The 17,522-nt window shown below is 31.2% G+C and overlaps 1 pseudogene across 1 annotated transcript in view; it reads left to right on the forward strand.

The window, feature by feature from the left end:
* Window positions 1-16,908, forward strand: part of LOC143237938 (uncharacterized) — an 82,878-nt pseudogene extending 65,970 nt beyond the window's left edge. The window contains exons 23-30 of the transcript XR_013020344.1: window positions 350-478; window positions 1,316-1,591; window positions 6,374-6,490; window positions 10,041-10,148; window positions 10,436-10,530; window positions 10,916-10,964; window positions 11,906-12,012; window positions 13,028-16,908. The product of XR_013020344.1 is annotated as an uncharacterized LOC143237938 (transcript). The remainder of the gene's footprint in view (window positions 1-349; window positions 479-1,315; window positions 1,592-6,373; window positions 6,491-10,040; window positions 10,149-10,435; window positions 10,531-10,915; window positions 10,965-11,905; window positions 12,013-13,027) is intronic.
* Window positions 16,909-17,522: the final 614 nt, after the last annotated feature.

A 17,522-nucleotide genomic window follows, 5' to 3' on the forward strand; every position in this document is an offset into this window, starting at 1 on the left:
TGTGTTTGCTGTAAAAAATTGAATTTTATAATAAAATACTATAAACATGTTTCTCCTAACTGTTACAAAATATTTTAGGTTTATAGATGAACCTCATCACATAAATTAATTCATATTTAAAAATAAATTATATATGCAATATGACCAAGTCATGATCATTTAACAAAAACATAATTTTGTATCTAGTAGGAACAATAATTATGAATTAATAAGCAGTTAGTGTTATCTGATCATATATACTACATACCATGACATGCAGCTTGATTTTGTGTGGTCACATGCTGAAAGTGATTGTAATCTACAAACTAAACCTGATATTCATAACTAATGTAAATTTTATTTTTTGTAGAAAACCCCTAGCATGGTGCTGTCCCTGAATGACAAGAAGATTGTATCTATTTCCTGTGGTTCAGACTTTACTCTTGCAATGGACAATAGAAATAAATTGTGGGGTTGGGGACAAAATGACTCTGGTCAAGTAAGTAGTGTATTAATTACTGTTGATGGAGTCTATAATATGGTTATAGCCAGATAATTAGTATGTTAATACAGTGGATGAAGATTACTATACGACTGGCCCGATAATTATTGTGTTAATACAGTGGCTAAAGTTTATCATATGACTGGCCAGATAATTAGTGTATTACTACAGTGGATGAAGTTTATTATATGACTGGTCAGATAATTAGTATATCAGTACAGTAGATGAAGTTTATTATATGACTGGCCATGTAATTGATGTATTAATATATTGGATGAAGTTTATTGTATGACTGGCCTGATAAATAGGATATTAATACAGTGGATAATGTTTATTATATGACTGGCCAGATAATCAATGTATTAATATAGGGAAGAGTTTATTAAATGTAGTTTGTATAATTTTTATATTTGTAAAAGTAGAATTGCCCAATGGTAAAGAGAGAATTACTTTTATGTTCCAATGTATTTTACAAATTCCTTTCTTACTTTAAAAATTGGTAAAGAATTTTTTCCTTTTGAGAAAGAAGCTTTTTCATGTGTCACAAACCAGTGAATATGTAAATTCTTTGGACTGTTAAAGTTTAATGAGATTGTATGAATTATTAAGAAAGGTAAGATACAAAAAAAGTTGTGTGAAATAAAACAAATATTTTAGTTTGACTTATTTTCTGGACAACTTAGTTTATTCATCCTTTTTGGATTATCTTGGATTTTTTGCAAGAAAACGCTTAAGTATGATTACTATTTAATAATGAGTAAATGTTCCTCAGTAAGTTTGTATTTTTTTTCTCTAAATAATATATTTATCATAAGTTCATTTGTTGTTTTCTAGTTGGGACATAAAAGTAGCATAGAAGGATTTGTTCGGCCAACGCTAACCACATCAACTAGTGCCAGCAGTGGTCGGGTCATAACAATTCGTACCAATCGTCGAATGATTACAATTACTCAGGGAAATCGTCAAGGAGAGCTGAGGCCCGTAGAGATTACCACAATTCCTGAACCTTCTGTGGATGCTCATATGGATATAGATAGTTTTGATATCAGTCGTTCTGTAAGTTATGTGAAAAGTAACTTACGTATACACAACTTAATTTACAAAATGCATGTAAGTTTAATTTTATATTGTTATGAAAATGACAATCTAAAGTTAAACTATCTTTCTACTGTGTCATACTGAATATTGATAGACTTCTGCATAACATCTACACAATTTAGTTTAAAACAATTAAAGAAAACAACTTTTAAATATCAAAGCTTGCTTCCTACCAATAAAAAAAACAGGTTCAATTATGCTGTGTAAATTTGTGGACAAAGGGTTTTTAAGTGTAATTCTATGAAAGAGAGTGAAAATTCTTACATTGAAGAAATGATTGAACAAACGTCTCCAAGATTAAAGCAACGGCCTGGCATGGCCAAGTGGTTAAGGCACTCAATTTGTAATCCAAGGGTTGTGGGTTCGAATCCCCATCACACCAAACATGCTCGCCCTTTCAGCCGTAGAGGCATTATATTGTGACAGTTAGTCCCACTATTCGTTGGTAAAAGAGTAGCCCAAAAGTTGGTGGATGGTGATGACTAGCTTCTAGTCTTACACCGTTAAATTAGGGACGGCTGGTGCAGAGAGCCCTCGTGTAGTTTTGCGCAAAATTCAAAACAAACTAAACCAAATTCAAGCAAAATTTAAAAGTTTTTTCCTTTGCACTTGAGTACGTGGCTATAATATCTGTTTTATGGTGTTTTAAATGTTAAAATCATTACAGAGGAAATTATATAAATATTTATGTAAAATCAAAGAAGTTGTTTTTATTGAAAGACAAGAGCCTAGCATTAACTTGTATAAATTTTATTTTATATTGTTTATTCTATGTATCAGTTGTGTTTGACTTTCCTTTATTCTGGTGTTTAGTAATGTGGTATTACTGTTCAGACTGTAACACACAAGGTTTGTTCCATTATTCACGTATATTGATTTGTCAATACTAGGAAACCCCAGCAAAATGTTATGCTTTTTCAAAAATATATATATAATAAATTTTAAACATAATTTCTTGTTTTATTTACAGATAAAACTAAATATGATATTAGGTATATTTTTTTTTAAGTTTATTTTATGAATAACTTTATCATGGCAAAATGTTATGCTTTTTCAAAAATATATATATAATAAATTTTAAACATAATTTGTTTTATTTACAGATAAAACTAAATATAATATTAGGTATATATTTTTTAAGTTTATTTTATAAGTAACTTTATCATGGCATTTAAGTAGGATTTTAGTTATAGAAAAGTTAATATGGTTTGTGAATATTGTGATGTTTCTGGTAATATTTTAGTTACAGAGCATTTCACCTTCAATCAGATAATTAAAGAAAATGTTCCTCAGCAATTGGTTGATAAACATCTTGTTTTTTAATAGAAGAGTTATGTAGAAAATTTCATTTATTACTAAACTGCTGTAAGAAACCTTAATCTCTTCTTTTAGATTTCTTAGTAATTCACTTCAGTTGAAGGTTACTTAAATAATTTAATATTTCACTTGTGATCTTCAGTTTTCAAGATTTTAACTATTGTCTGAAAACATTTGTTTGATAACTGAAATCAAGTGTTTAGAAGAACATGATAAATTTAAAAACTTTATAATGGAACAACTTATTGGTAATAGTTATTTTCAATTTAAGAAAGCATTGCATATAAATAATATCACTGTTGTGAAGTTTTACAGAAGTAAGAGATCTCCATACTGTCTGTTTTGGCTGCAACAAAACCTTTACAGAAAAGTCTGTAAGAAAGTGTGGACTTGGTATTCAGATGATTGTGGGGAGTGGATCAGTGTTCTGTGTTTAAGATCTATTGTGTCCTCATACAATCAATCAAAACTGGACTATGGGTCTCTAGTCTATAACTCAGCAACGACCTCAGCTTTGAAGATGTTGGACTCTTCATCATCTGGGGCTTCAGCTATGCATGGGGGTTTGCCACACTTCTCTGATCCAGATTTGTACACTGGACCTTCTCTACATCTCTGCCATTATATTTACTGTACACTTCAAAACATTGATCCACAGCATATATCCCACCTGGGTCTGTGTTTACCTTCCTCAGTGGGCCATGCTTTTTCAAAATAGATGGTCTGCTATTGTTTGTACTTCTTTTGAATAACTTTATAAAATCTTTTGAGTGAATGTCAAGTGTTTTTTTTTTAATTTAATATTTTGTCTTTATATTGAAACTAGCTAGCAAAATCATCATAGTGCAGTGTAGTTTAGGCAGAAAAACATGAAATAAAAGGAAAAAATACTAGTTTTTCCTCTACACTGACTGCTGTATTGATTTGAAAGTTCTAAGTTACTTATCTTTACAGTTTTGATTGTTAATTTATTCTCATCTGCATTATTTTAATTTTCTGGTAATGTGGAGTAAAGTAATAAAACACAATGGAAGCTCGTTAGCCATTTCCCATTAATTAACATAAATACCATTTGATTGTGAAGTGTTATGTCACAGTTCAAACTAGTTTAGATTTATATATCTTTTTATTGAAGGTTAGTTAAGTTGAAAATCTTTAATACTTACATTTCAGTTACCTTTGCTGCAAAATATTTAGCAATAAATAAGGAAAATACATGAAAACAAAGAGTTGTAGTTGTCCTCATTGTCTACTTGAGCAGTTTCCACTTGAGATGATGTTTATCATTATCTTCATTAAGTCTTACAAAATAAGAACTGATATGGCTCGGTAGTAAGCTAGAGGACTTGCATGCAGGTTTCAGTACTCTTGACAGGCACAGCACAGATAGCCCAATGTGGGTCTTTGAGCTTATTATCAGACCAGTTTTCAGATATTCATTTTCAGGACACAGAAAATATATTTTTGTTTAATAAAACTAGCAGCTAATTCCTTTGACAGAAATCAAAGTGTATTGATAAACAATAAAACGATGGCTACAACATCAAACATTAGGCACATTTTTAGTAACATTGGTAAACAACTATAAAATTCTCCATACTTTGCAGTTTGCACATGTAATGAAAACAGCAACTGCCCAATCTTGATTAAAAATTTAAAAAAGCATCTGATCTAGATCATCCAGTATTGAACTTTTAATTAAGAGAAGCTTAGCTTTTATAAGTAAACTCCTAACTTTAAATAATAGCACAGTTTCACTACAATTAAGTCTGTTTTGAATAACTTGTATAACATTGTTACAGGTGTTGTACTATCCTATTCTTTCTTGTTTTTGTTTTTTGATTGACTTCATTCTTGTACTCTGTATCTCAATTACTCTTTACTTAAATATTAGAACTGTAGAAATTTTTTACAATGTTCAGTATAGCCTACTGAAGATGGAATATGTATCACAAAACATGTATTCCTACAACACTAGAACAAGATGCCAAAAACCTGTAGTAATATGCCTGATCTTCTAAGTGAGCTATAAGTAGGTTACAAAAAATTCTTTAGCAACATATAATCACCACAAATTAAATTTTGCTCACTACTGGTGTTTGGTAGGAAGATTAATAAAAACCTTGTAAAACATAAGTACTAAATAATCAGTTTATGTTGGTGTTATATGTGTTCATTGGCTATGTATGGGGGAATTCTCTACTGGGTTTGACATATTTATTGATATCTCAGCAAATGAAGATGGTAGGAGTTTACAGTTTTATATTTTTCTTGATGACGAGAAATCTACTTGAAATCAAACAGAAAACTTGTGTACTTTTGTTAACCTGAAGATGACCTAGGAAGGTTGAAACATTGTTCTCTGCTTATCAATAAAAGTGTTAGTACCCATACCAACTGTTCTGAGATACAGTTTTAGATTTTTCTCATAATTATGTATAGTTTGTGTTCTAACTGGTTGGAAACTGCAACAGTCTGTTTATGATGTTAAAATTCTGAGTCTGATAAGTTGGAACTTGGATGAGTCACAGAAAAAATGAAAATTGATAATTTTTAAATTTTTTTCCAGTTACAAACTTGAATTATAAGCTATTTTTAACAAGTGAAATTTATGTTTATTATATTTAATTGAATTTTGAATGTAAGTCTGTTAAAGTATGAAGGGTTGGCACACTTTTGTTCCTTTGCAGTGGTTTATTACACAAGTGGTGGTCACATCAGTGCTTGCAAACTTAGAAGGAAAGATTCATTTTGTGAATACTAGTAAATATTCAGTACTGGCATAATTTACTTGTTCTTATCATGCAAGTTAATTAAATACTGAAGAATTCCTAAAAATTTCTTAGGAAAACAAAGAAACAAAGAATTCTAAATTTTGTGTAAAAATACAAAATTACTACCTGTCAATAGTAGGTAAGCAAAAGTATGGAAAGAAATGCTGATTATTCTTTACTTGTCAGTCAAATAAGACTTTGAAACCAGTTGCCTAAATCAATCTTTAACTTCTCCATCCTGAACTGTTGGCTTACTCTTAATGCTGAGTACTGTGTTAATTGACAGAATTTCATAAGTCAGTGATCTTGCTAGTAACAGCCTAAGGGTACCTTGAATGCTAAACAGTATGATACTCTAAACCTAAAAAATAATTGTCAGTCCAGCATGAAGGCAACTGTAGTTAAAAATGCTGAATTACTGTGGAATTTCTTGTTATTTAAAACAAAATAATAAAAATGTTAGGTGAGAAGCATTGTTTTTGGCAATACTTTTTAAAACATGATTTAATGTAGCTGTAGGAAGATTTGTGAACATTGTGTAAAAATATTTTGTTTTAAAGCAGTAATTTTATTAATACTAATAATAAAAGTTCTTTGTTTTATTGATAAATGTCTTGCCTTGGTTTAAATGTACTATTACAGTTGTCTTGTTCTACAGTATTGCAACAATCACTACAATGTTATTAATGTTCTTGATTTTCAGATGCCACGTATTATCCATTATTATAATTCACGGATTGAAAATTTCCTGTCTCTACCTCCATTGTCAGAGTTAGATTCTCCACCATATGGTCCATATGCTCTTCATGCTACCCTAAAGGTATGCTCTTGATTGCTCTAAATACATGTCCTTTTTTCAAGAACTTCTGTTGTTTTTGACATATAGGATCAATTTCGTGAAGATATACTTCTCATCTCATAAGCCTTGATTGTAATGCCACAATACAAGCATTAGAGCTTAAACCTCTCAGGTCTTGACTGGTCAATTCACAATTTTTATAACTTCATGGAAACTGAAGGATATGGAGTGGATGATATGCAAAGGAAGTATGTCAGTGAAGTACACTTTTTTATCTAAAGGTTGGCCACCAGGGGCTTGTCTGCACTACCTTAGAATTCACAGCAGAAGATGACCTATCAAGAGTCACAAATGTCAAACTGTACACCCAGAGAGTACACTGGACAGGTATTGCTCTGTGATGAAAGGAAAAGCTTTATGTATGATATTTAATTAGTGGGTAAATTATTTCACAGAATTACTCTACAATGTAACTCATGGAACTACTGTATTTAGCACTTTCAAATGACTAACATGGTGTGACTAATTTACTGTAAAGTTTAAGGATATCATTTCTGTCGAACATGTGAAAAAAACACACACCAGAAAATTCCTAATTTTCAATATTTCCTAGAGGGACATGCCCCAGACTCCCCTAGCACACTATGCAATTATAATCAAAATATTTCAGAATTTTTTTCATTTGGTCATTCTCACCTCTGTAGACATTGCATGTTAATACATCATCCTCTATGCACCCTCCAGTTTTTGTTATGCTCTTAACAGTCTTGTGCAAATTATAAAGCTGTGTATGTTCCAGATGCTATTCTATAAAATAGGTAACTGTTTCAAATCTTAACCTTTCATGTTAAGTGTCAGACTTGTCTATATACTTATAATGCTACAATACAAAGTGTGTAACTGTGTCAGAAGTTGAATATATCAGATGAAATATCAGAACTGTCTGTATGTTCTTAAATTCTTAAAGGTTCTGTACAAGAACTTAATCTGTCTCAGATTTTGATCCATTCTAACTGGAGTTGCTGACATCCTCTAATTTTTCTTCTCACAGTAAAATATTTAAACATATTGCATGATACTTAATACACTTTTTAAATATGTATTTTCTACTTAAAATGTGTATAATTTGTTTAGTATTTGAATCTTTGTTTTTGGTTGTGAAATTTTTACACTTTTCTTGTTGGATTGTTTTACCTTAGAATTACATCTTTTTAATGCATTTATGAGGTTCCATTTCATATATATTCTTTTTAACTGGATTTTACAGGAAGAATATTTTCCAGATGCATAGTGTAGTGCTATTATCATTTTAATTTCTAAGACTGGGAAAGATCCCAAGATTCCTTCTGATTGTAGACCTACTGCTTCAACTAGCTGTTACTGTAAGGTTTTGGAATGGATGGTTAATCCTCAAGGCTTCTGCAGATAGTGTTCTGCCATGAACCACCTTGTTTGTTTTTCACCTTACAGGATCTTCATTGTTGTTTGTTACATGGCCATTTACAATTTTAATGCATAACTTTTAAACTGACAAACAATTTTGAGTCTGTATGAGATAGTGTTTTCTCAGTCCTTCACACAGGAACTTGGCATCTGTTAGTGCTGAGTCTTGAGTGTCATGCTTTCCAGCATTAAGCTTAATGCTATCACTGAATAACCTCTGTGTTTGGATGGACCAACACAGCAAATGGTTTCACCTTCTTGTCATCTTAAACTTCTTGTATGCATTTTTGATGCCAGAGGGAAGGGAATTACTTAATACAAGTTTTAATCCAGTTTTCTTGAACTTTCAGAAAAGACTGGCACAGTTTTCATTGTCATCCATCTCCATTCAGTTTTTCTGTATTTTCATCTCAGTTGGTATTTGTGGGAATGAGCACACTGATGGTGCAGCCCTGCCTATCCCTTATGAGGACCCCAGGCCTGTCTTTAAGGTGAAATTTCACAACAGTTGAAAAGCTAATTGTGATGTTGTCAAGACAACTTTCCACATCAGCTACAGTTTCCTTAATCACAAATGCCCTTTTTCTTTACTTTAGTACCATCAGTTCAATTGCTAGCAGCAACATCATTTTGAATATGTTTTGCCTCAGGGTTTTTCTTTGGTGTTGGTTGGAGTCATTATCTTAATTTATTATGTTTTACAGACCATTGACTTTGTTTATTCGTTTTACATTTAACTTCATTTGCATAACAAACAAATTACAATTTTTGGTATCTTTTTCTATATTTTAAACATATTTTACTTCTTTAATATGTTTTTGCTGACATGATAATTAAAACTTGTTTGGTGCAAATAGGTGGTTAAGTCACTTGACTGGTAGTCCAAAGGTCGCAGGTTTGAATCCCTGTCACACCAAACATGCTCCCTCTTTAAGCCGTAGGGGCATTATAATGTGATGGTCAATCCCATTATTTGTTGATAAAAAGAGTAGCCCAAGAGTTGATGACTAACTGCTTTCTCTCTAGTCTTACACTGCTAAATTAGGAATGGCTAGTGCAGATAGCCCTTGTGCAGCTTTGCATGAAATTCAAAACAAAACAAACCATTTCTTTGCACCATTAAATGCACAACAAACAAAGTTTTGTATATCTAGTCAGATTTAACTTATTTGAGTATTCATTAATATGTTTCTTTTAATATTTTATTTTGCTAACTAAAACAATTACCATTTTTTATTACAAGTTATAAAAAACATGGTAAAACCTGAAAAAGATTTATCAGACCTAGGAATTCACCTTTCCAAGTGGAATCCTGTTACCATTGTCAATTGTTGTGTCATGGCTTTTGCTGAAAACATTGTTGGTTGAGATCAGTTTATGTCTAATAAACATAGGCTGTTTTTGACAGCTAATAACCTATTTGTTGTTTGAATACAATGAACTTAAAAAGACATATGATGAAAAGACTGTGTCATCCAAATAGGTTCAGGTTCATTGCTGTACATACTACATTTTACTCAACTTCCATTACATTTGTCTTTGAAGAATATTTTCACTGCTTTCAAACAGATAATATTTAGTATAATACATTTTTAGGTATGAAGCGAATGTAAAAAAAATACAAAATTGTGCCTGTGTTCTGTTCCTAGTTTTGTGAACATCACATTAGAATCCTTTGTTCACTCATACACTTTGAGAATATCAAGATATATGTACATACAGATTCTAGAGTGGCTGAAAAAACATGGTAGAGAAAGGTCGTAATTTTGTGGTAATTCATGTTTAATTATAAAAAGCCCCTGGTAGTACAGCAGTATGTCTACGGATTTACAATGCTAAAATCAGGGGTTCGATTCCTCTCGGTGGGCTCAGCAGATAGCCCGATGTGGCTTTGCAATAAAAAAAACACACATAATTATAAAAAAAAATAATATTTAACAGACAAATGTAGAGATTAAAAATTTTCTATCAGTAGACACTTTGGCTCTACATGTGTATTATTTATATAAATTTTGAATAACCTAAAGAAAGTAGACAAAGGTTGAGATTTTTGTTCCTGATGGTATAAATAGAGTAAGTACTGTTTTATTTGTTGATCCTTTGACATTTTTTGATTGTTTACTTTTAGTGTTTTCTTCATTGTTGTGATGTGACCACAATTCTAAATCACTGCATCTGTTTTGGAGATTACCAAGCTGCTGCCAAAGTGTACATGTTGGAGGGACTTTATGCACAGGTAATTATCAAATTGTGTATTACTAAACTATTGAAATTTGTTGTAAAAGTTTGCAAGCAAGTATGATATTTGATTTTATTATTTTGAGGCTCTGACATATCATTGGCTCATCTACAATCATCGCTTTTGTTGGCAAGCAATGCAAAAGATGTTAAAATTAATTATAAGCAGTGTTTTTTGCATGAAGTAATAAATTATGAAATTAAGTGATAAGAGTTTGGAATTTACATGTAAAAAACTGACAAAAAACTGGTAATTTATGTTCTGAATATCCTAAAACTTTGAAGGCATTGGAACACCAGTTAAAAGCTTTATCCATGGAAAAAAAGTCAAGTGAAGAGATGCTAGAAGAAGCTGTGAAGATTGTTCAGTTTTATTTTCAGTAAGACCTTCAGAATCTTTTGTTTAGGGTAATGTTTTTGTACAATGTGTGTGTAGTACATAGTGCATATAATTGTGATATTTCTTGAAATGATAAGTTCAGATGTTAAATGTTTATATTTGTGAGATAATTTTCAATTTTTGTTGTTTTCTATTTGCTGTTATTTGTTAAGATATCTTTAAAACTACATGCTTAAAATTCAGTGCCATAGTAAAGTAGGAATTAATAAGTTTGAAATGTCTTGTAAATTACATTGTACAAAGAAACGAGAATAGTGATTGTTTTAGGTTTGTGTCACTTACCTCATTCTTGTATTCTGTTGAGAGATATAAATCAGTATATTTGTTTTTCATAAATGCAGTTTGTATTTATCTTTTATCTGTAGGTTTGTTAATCAGGAAAGTACTGAAGCTAACCAACATTTATTAGAACAGGTACTAATTTGATTTGCTACAGTTGGATGTAAGTAACTTTAGAGAAGTATTTAAAAATAGTACATGATTTATGTAAATTAAAAAGTGAGGAAAAGTAAGTTCAACTTGTACAATATTCTCATTTAGAAGAAAGTTATAAGAAAATGCACAAGCAAATGCAACACTATAGGAGATATTTCCAGGTAGGATATGCAAAATAAGTAAAACAAAGACAAATGAGGTCAAACTTTAAAGTACACCTTCATCTAAACTAGGTGGTCAAACTTTAAAGTACACCTTCATCTAAACTAGGTGGTCAAACTTTAAAGTGCATCTTCATCTAAACTAGGTGGTCAAACTTTAAAGTACTTGTCTAAAATTATGTGGTCAAACTTTAAAAGTACACCTTTGTCTAAAATTAGGTGGTCAAGCTTTAAAGTACATCTTCATCTAAAACCAGGTGGCCAACCCGTAAAGTACACCATCTGAACAATGTGGTCAAACTTTAAAGTACACCTTCTGAAAGTAGGTGGTCAAGCTCTAAAGTACTTCTTCTGATGAAACTAGGTGGTAAAGCTTTAAAGTCCATCTTCATCCAAAACTAGGTGGTCAAACTTTAAAGTACACCATCTAAAACTAGGTGGTCAAGCTTTAAAGTACAATGTTTTCTGAAACTAAGTAGTCAAGCTTTAAAATCCATCTTCATCCAAAACTAGGTGGTCAAACTTCAAAGTACACCTTTGTCTAAAACTAGGTGGTCAAGCTTTAAATTACATCTTCATCTAAAACTAGGTAGTCAAGCTGTAAAGTACATCTTCATCTAAAACTAGATTTAAATAATTTGGACTTGATTTTTTAAATAAAGGAATACTTTGTATTGTTAGAAATGTGGTTTTTATTATAACTTGAATAATGAAGCTGAGACTATCTGGAAAATAAAATTTTCAATTTTCTGTGCCTAGGTTATTCTTATGTGGTTAGAATGGAAATTTCCTGTTGAATCCCTGGAATCCTTGCTGCAAGATCAACTATCTGTGTTGTTCTATCCTTTGGGGCTGTTATTGTTCTGGTAAGTGACTATCTATTGAATCCCTGGAATCATTGCACCATGGTCAACTATCTGTGTTGTGCTATCCTTTTGGACTGTTGTTGTTCTGGTAAATAATTATGTATTGAATCCCTGTAATCATTGCTCTGTGGTCAAATGTGTGTGCTGTACTATCCTTTGGGACTGTTTTTCTGTTAAGTAGTTATCTATTGAATCCCTGTTCTTTGGTCAACTGTGTGTGCTGAATTATTTTTGATAACACAGTAAGGTATCGGGCATTATCGTGTTGATAGTTTTGAACAAAAAGTGGGTGGTGTATTCTGTTTAGGGAAGCAGTACCATTTTTGTGGCAATGTAGTAACTTTCTCGTTTTGTGTTCTTTAATATTTTGATGCCTAATGGTTTATAATGTCTATGTTCAGTCTCGATCCATGTGTTGGATAACAAAATAAAACATTATGCAGATTTGTGTTTAACAAGCATTGTTCTGATAAGTACTGTCATCTGATGCTTAAGATCGAAACTTTTAGTGGATGTTTTGATTAGTAACATCACTTATTTATTATAATTACTCTTGAGATCTTTAAAGAAGCCCTTGTTTATAGTTCCCCCATCTTTGTGACTTTCATCTTTTGTTTTATAGCTTAAATGCTGCCTTTGAGAGATTTCATAATCAGTGCCACTGAAAACTTTGCAATATTTTTGTAAATGGTTTTCCTTAAACTCATGTTTTATTGTTGGTTTTTGTTTAAGGTTAATAAATTACCTGGAACTAGTTATGATTTTTTAGCAAAATCTGAGGTAAGTTTAGTGTCAGAATTAGTCTAATTTTCACTGGAAATTAATAGTTTTCAACCTGTTTCATTTTTTAAGATATATCCAGAGTAAATAATTACATCCTCATAATACTTTATATTTTCTGAACAAAAGGTCTTTAGGTTGCTGTATGTATGGTCGTGTATTTCTACCAGCAGGTTATTCAGTTAGGATGTATGTGTTAAGGAGTTTCAGTTTATTCTCTCTGATTTGTTTACAGTGGAAGTGTGAATGAAGGTAAATCGCAGAAAATCTGCACTGATTTCCTCAGCTGTCTGTCTCCTAAGTTCTGTTTGACTGTGGCAGACTATATGCTTCAGAATATTAATGCTGGAAAGCCCCATGAAGAACTGATGGATAAAATGATGGCTTTGACAGGAACTAGCGACCTTATGCATCAAATTAACCAGGCTGACACGGTGACTGGCTGGGAGGCTAGAATTCCACCTCCCCAGCTGTGGAAAGAAGTGCTGATGAACTTACAGAAAGGTGTTATCTCTCGGAATAGTATTGAACTTTCTCCAAATCAAGTAGAACTGCTTACAAGATCACTAATGAATGAACAAATTCAGAGACCAGATGTGCCTCCCAGTTTTCCTAAACACAGTGGAATAGCATCGCACCAAAGTTCCGCTTCTTCCAGTCATGATGTAGTGCTATTCACATGTGGTCATCACTATACTCGTCACATATTCAGAACATCTATACTCCCAGGATTTCAGGATGTAGTACAGAAACTGCCATATGCGCTACCTCAGACCATGAAACAATTAATGTTATGCTTTGAAAGCGAAGGTGTAATTCCTTCAGCTTGTCCTCGTTGCATAGTTACAGAGATAAAAAGTGAAATGTAAGTTCATTCTCAATATAAAGCAGCAGCTTGGAGCTTTCAGAAATAAAACCTTGAATGTTAATATAATTTTTTATCATTTTATTCAATATCTTAACATTTTTTAGTTCTTAGCAATTGGACATATATTATAAAATGTCATGTGTTTTTGATTTAATAATATGTAATTCTTTTCATGCACAGTGTACAAAATGTCTATAATATATATTTTTTGCCAGTGCCTTTTTCATCAATTTCAAACATGATGTGCTTTGGTATGTAAAAGCCAGTTAAGCTACTTTTTAGAAATCGTATTATTGATTTAATTGTATGAAACTTTTTTTTATTATTATTACAAATCCCAACCATTAAGTTCAGGAGGAAATATTCTTCCAAATAACTGTTCAAGAAGTAAATGAAAAATTTAGAGAATTTTTGGGTCCTGGAAAAAGGTGAAAAACAGAAAAAAAACAAAATTTTGAAGTAAAAGGGTTGTTTAATTTTTCTACTTATGCTTTGTCACTCCACTGCTTTCATCAACCAGTCACATGTGGAAGAATTTTAAAGACTTGATTAATGGTATAGGAAAGATCTGTGATTTTTTGGAATAATATTTATCCATGGTAAACTTTTAATGAACTATTACACTACTATTTTATTTTTCTGTACATGTCTTAAGTGTATGGAATACTGGTGTGCAAATACAACATTTTCTTATTAACTTGAAGTATGTACACTATTACACCACACCCAAAGAAGTAATGGTCTGTATTTAAATCATATGATAACATTCTGTATCTCATCTAATTCTCTTAGAATTATTATATCACATTCTTTTGAAAAAAAAAGTTCTTTAATGTTGAAAAACTAATGAAACAGCAAAGTGAAAGCCTGGAAACGTCTGTACTGTTGTGATCTCCCATACATAGTTCATTGTTTGCAGTTTGGTTTTAGATATTTGGTCCATGTTTTGTCTGTATAATCCTGCTGTCATTGAAGTCATTACACATAGCATTCTCCAGAGTGGAAAGGATGCATGAAAATTTAACTTGTAGGTTAAATGGTAAAATGTAGTAAACTCTCAAATATTTAAACATACACAGAACACTCCATTTCACTGACCTTTCATTGATAATTTAAACATTCTTCATGTGTCAAATTTACTGTTGTTTTTCTCGGTTCTAAACTATAACTGATTTTAGTGTTAATAATACACTACACTGTGCATAAATAAAAGAATGTATTTTACATTAAGCCTTTTAAATTGGTTGATTCTGTGAGTGCATAATGTCTTTTATCAAATCCAATGTATGTGTGCCTCCAGCCAAAAATATACATGTCATTAGAAGGAGCTATCCAGTATGGGATTTTGTGCTAATGTATTAATTACTCAGCATTCAGTATTGTCCAAGTTACTTCATAACCTTTATATAAGTAAATTTGAATTGTTATTTGTTGATGGCTGAGAAGTAGCAGTTATTTCAACATGCTATTAATAGTAAATACTCTAGAAAGTCAAGATTCAGTTACTTAGACATGCAGTGTAAACAGTGAACACTGCATAAAAACAAGATTCAGTTACTGAAACATTCACTATGAACAATGAATGCTGTAGAAAGACAAAATTCAGTTACTTAGACATGCACTATAAACAGTGAACACTATAGAAAAACAAGATTCAGTTACTTAGACATGCTGTAGAAAGACAAAATTCAGTTATGTAAACATGCACTATAAACTGTGAACACTGTAGAAAGACAAGATTGAGTTACTTAAACATGCACTATAAACAGTGAATGCTGTAGAAAGACAATAATCAGTTACTTAGACATGCACTATAAACAGTGAACACTGTAGAAAAACAAGATTCAGTTACTTAAACATGCACTATAAACAGTGAACACTGTAGAAAAACAAGATTCAGTTACTTAAACATGCACTATAAACAGTGAATGCTGAAGAAAAACAAGATTCAGTTACTTAAACATGCACTATAAACAGTGAACGCTGAAGAAAAACAAGATTCAGTTACTTGGACATGCACTATAAACAGTGAACGTTGAAGAAAAACAAGATTCAGTTACTTGGACATGCACTATAAATAGTGAATGCTGTAGAAAAACAAAATTCAGTTACTCAGACATGCACTTTTAACAGTGAACACTGTAGAAAAACAAGATTGAATTATGTAAACATGCACTATGAACAGTGAATGCTGTCAAAAGACAAGATTCAGTTATGTAAACATGCACTATAAACTGTGAATACTGTAGAAAGACAAGATTGAGTTACTTAAACATGCACTATAAACAGTGAACACTGTAGAAATACAAAATTCAGTTACTTAGACATGCACTATGAACAGTGAATGCTGTAGAAAGACAAGATTCAGTTACTTAGACATGCACTATAAAGAGTGAATGCTGCAGAAAAACAAGATTCAGTTACTTTGACATGCAATGGAAATAAAAAAAATTGTATTATTTCACATTAATCAATTTAACCAGGATTAAGTAAGTTGGAAAAAAAAAAAACACATTTGAGAAGATTGTTTCTAATTAATTAACACGATAATCATGCTTTGGTGATGTTATGATGTAATTGAGCATTTTTAATGTTAAATTAAAAATAAATTGTACAGAGTAGAATATAAGTATTTTATCAGAAGCATATATTCATTTAAAAAGTTACCGAAGTGTATATTTTAGTGAGAGAAATGTGTGGTCTGTGAGAAAGTACCTTGCTGGCAAAACTGTGCTTTTTAAAGAAAACCAATTATTCACTGCATTTGTGACTTGGTCTGAGGAAAGTGTTTAATTTTTGAAATAAAATTTCTCAAATATATATATATATAAAAAAAAAGGCAGTGAAGAAGAAAAATAGTACAGTGAAAGTTTTGAGTCCTTTTTTATGAATCTAAAAAGTAGGTTTTCATAAGAGCTTATAGCTAGATTAAACATTTTGTTTGTATCCATAGCAAGAAATCTTATAGGTAGCTACATGTCAGGTTTTATCTATATAGACTTTAATTAAAGAAAGAAAACATGCTACTAGCATGTATATTGCATTGTTTACATATTAATTGTAGAAAAGCAGTCATTATGCTTAGTGTAAATATTGGGTCATATCTACAACTACAAAAAATATTGTAGTTAGCTTAAATATTGGGTTGTACACATACGGACAACAGACATTTTGTAGTTATATAACATTACTGGTTGTATCTATAACATCTACAGAGAAATTCCTTGAATAAACAAATATTTAATTCAGTTTCCTGAAGGTTTTTGATAAAGTAATTAAATTAATTTAAAAAAAATACTGAATAATACTGTAAATAGTAGTTAATATGCAGGGATAAGCAAATTGGCTGGTTGTAATTGAGAAATAAGTTCAGCGAGAAAAGGAAGTTCTTGGAATGGATTATTTACATTTAAATAAGTTAGGGGCTTGCTTCCCTGCCTGCAACAGCTATTAACTTAACTGTAAGGAAAACTTTAAACAGTTAAGAGAGTAAGAATGATGAAGAGAAGGCTATAGTGTGGGGACAAGATAAAAACAGTTTTAATGGTAGACTAAACTGTTATTATTTTAATACTAAAGTATAAGATATACAATATATAATTTTAGAGCTCTGGTTTGAACGAAGGATTTTGATATAATCAGAATAATTGAAACCTGGCTAAATAGCGACAGTTTTGATGACAGAAATTTCCTTTAAATGTAGGGTTTATAAGCTTGTTTTAAAAATAATATTGGGTACTAAGAAGACTGGAAGAATAGATTTATATGTGAAATGTGAGTTACAGCTTGTTCAAGCTGGAGATATAAAAGCTAACAGCACTAAGGTTGAATCTGAGTTTCTGTTAATGGTTATAAGGAGAAA

This window comes from Tachypleus tridentatus, chromosome 13 (genome assembly GCF_004210375.1).
Source record: "Tachypleus tridentatus isolate NWPU-2018 chromosome 13, ASM421037v1, whole genome shotgun sequence".
Classification (NCBI taxonomy): Eukaryota; Metazoa; Arthropoda; class Merostomata; order Xiphosura; family Limulidae; genus Tachypleus; species Tachypleus tridentatus.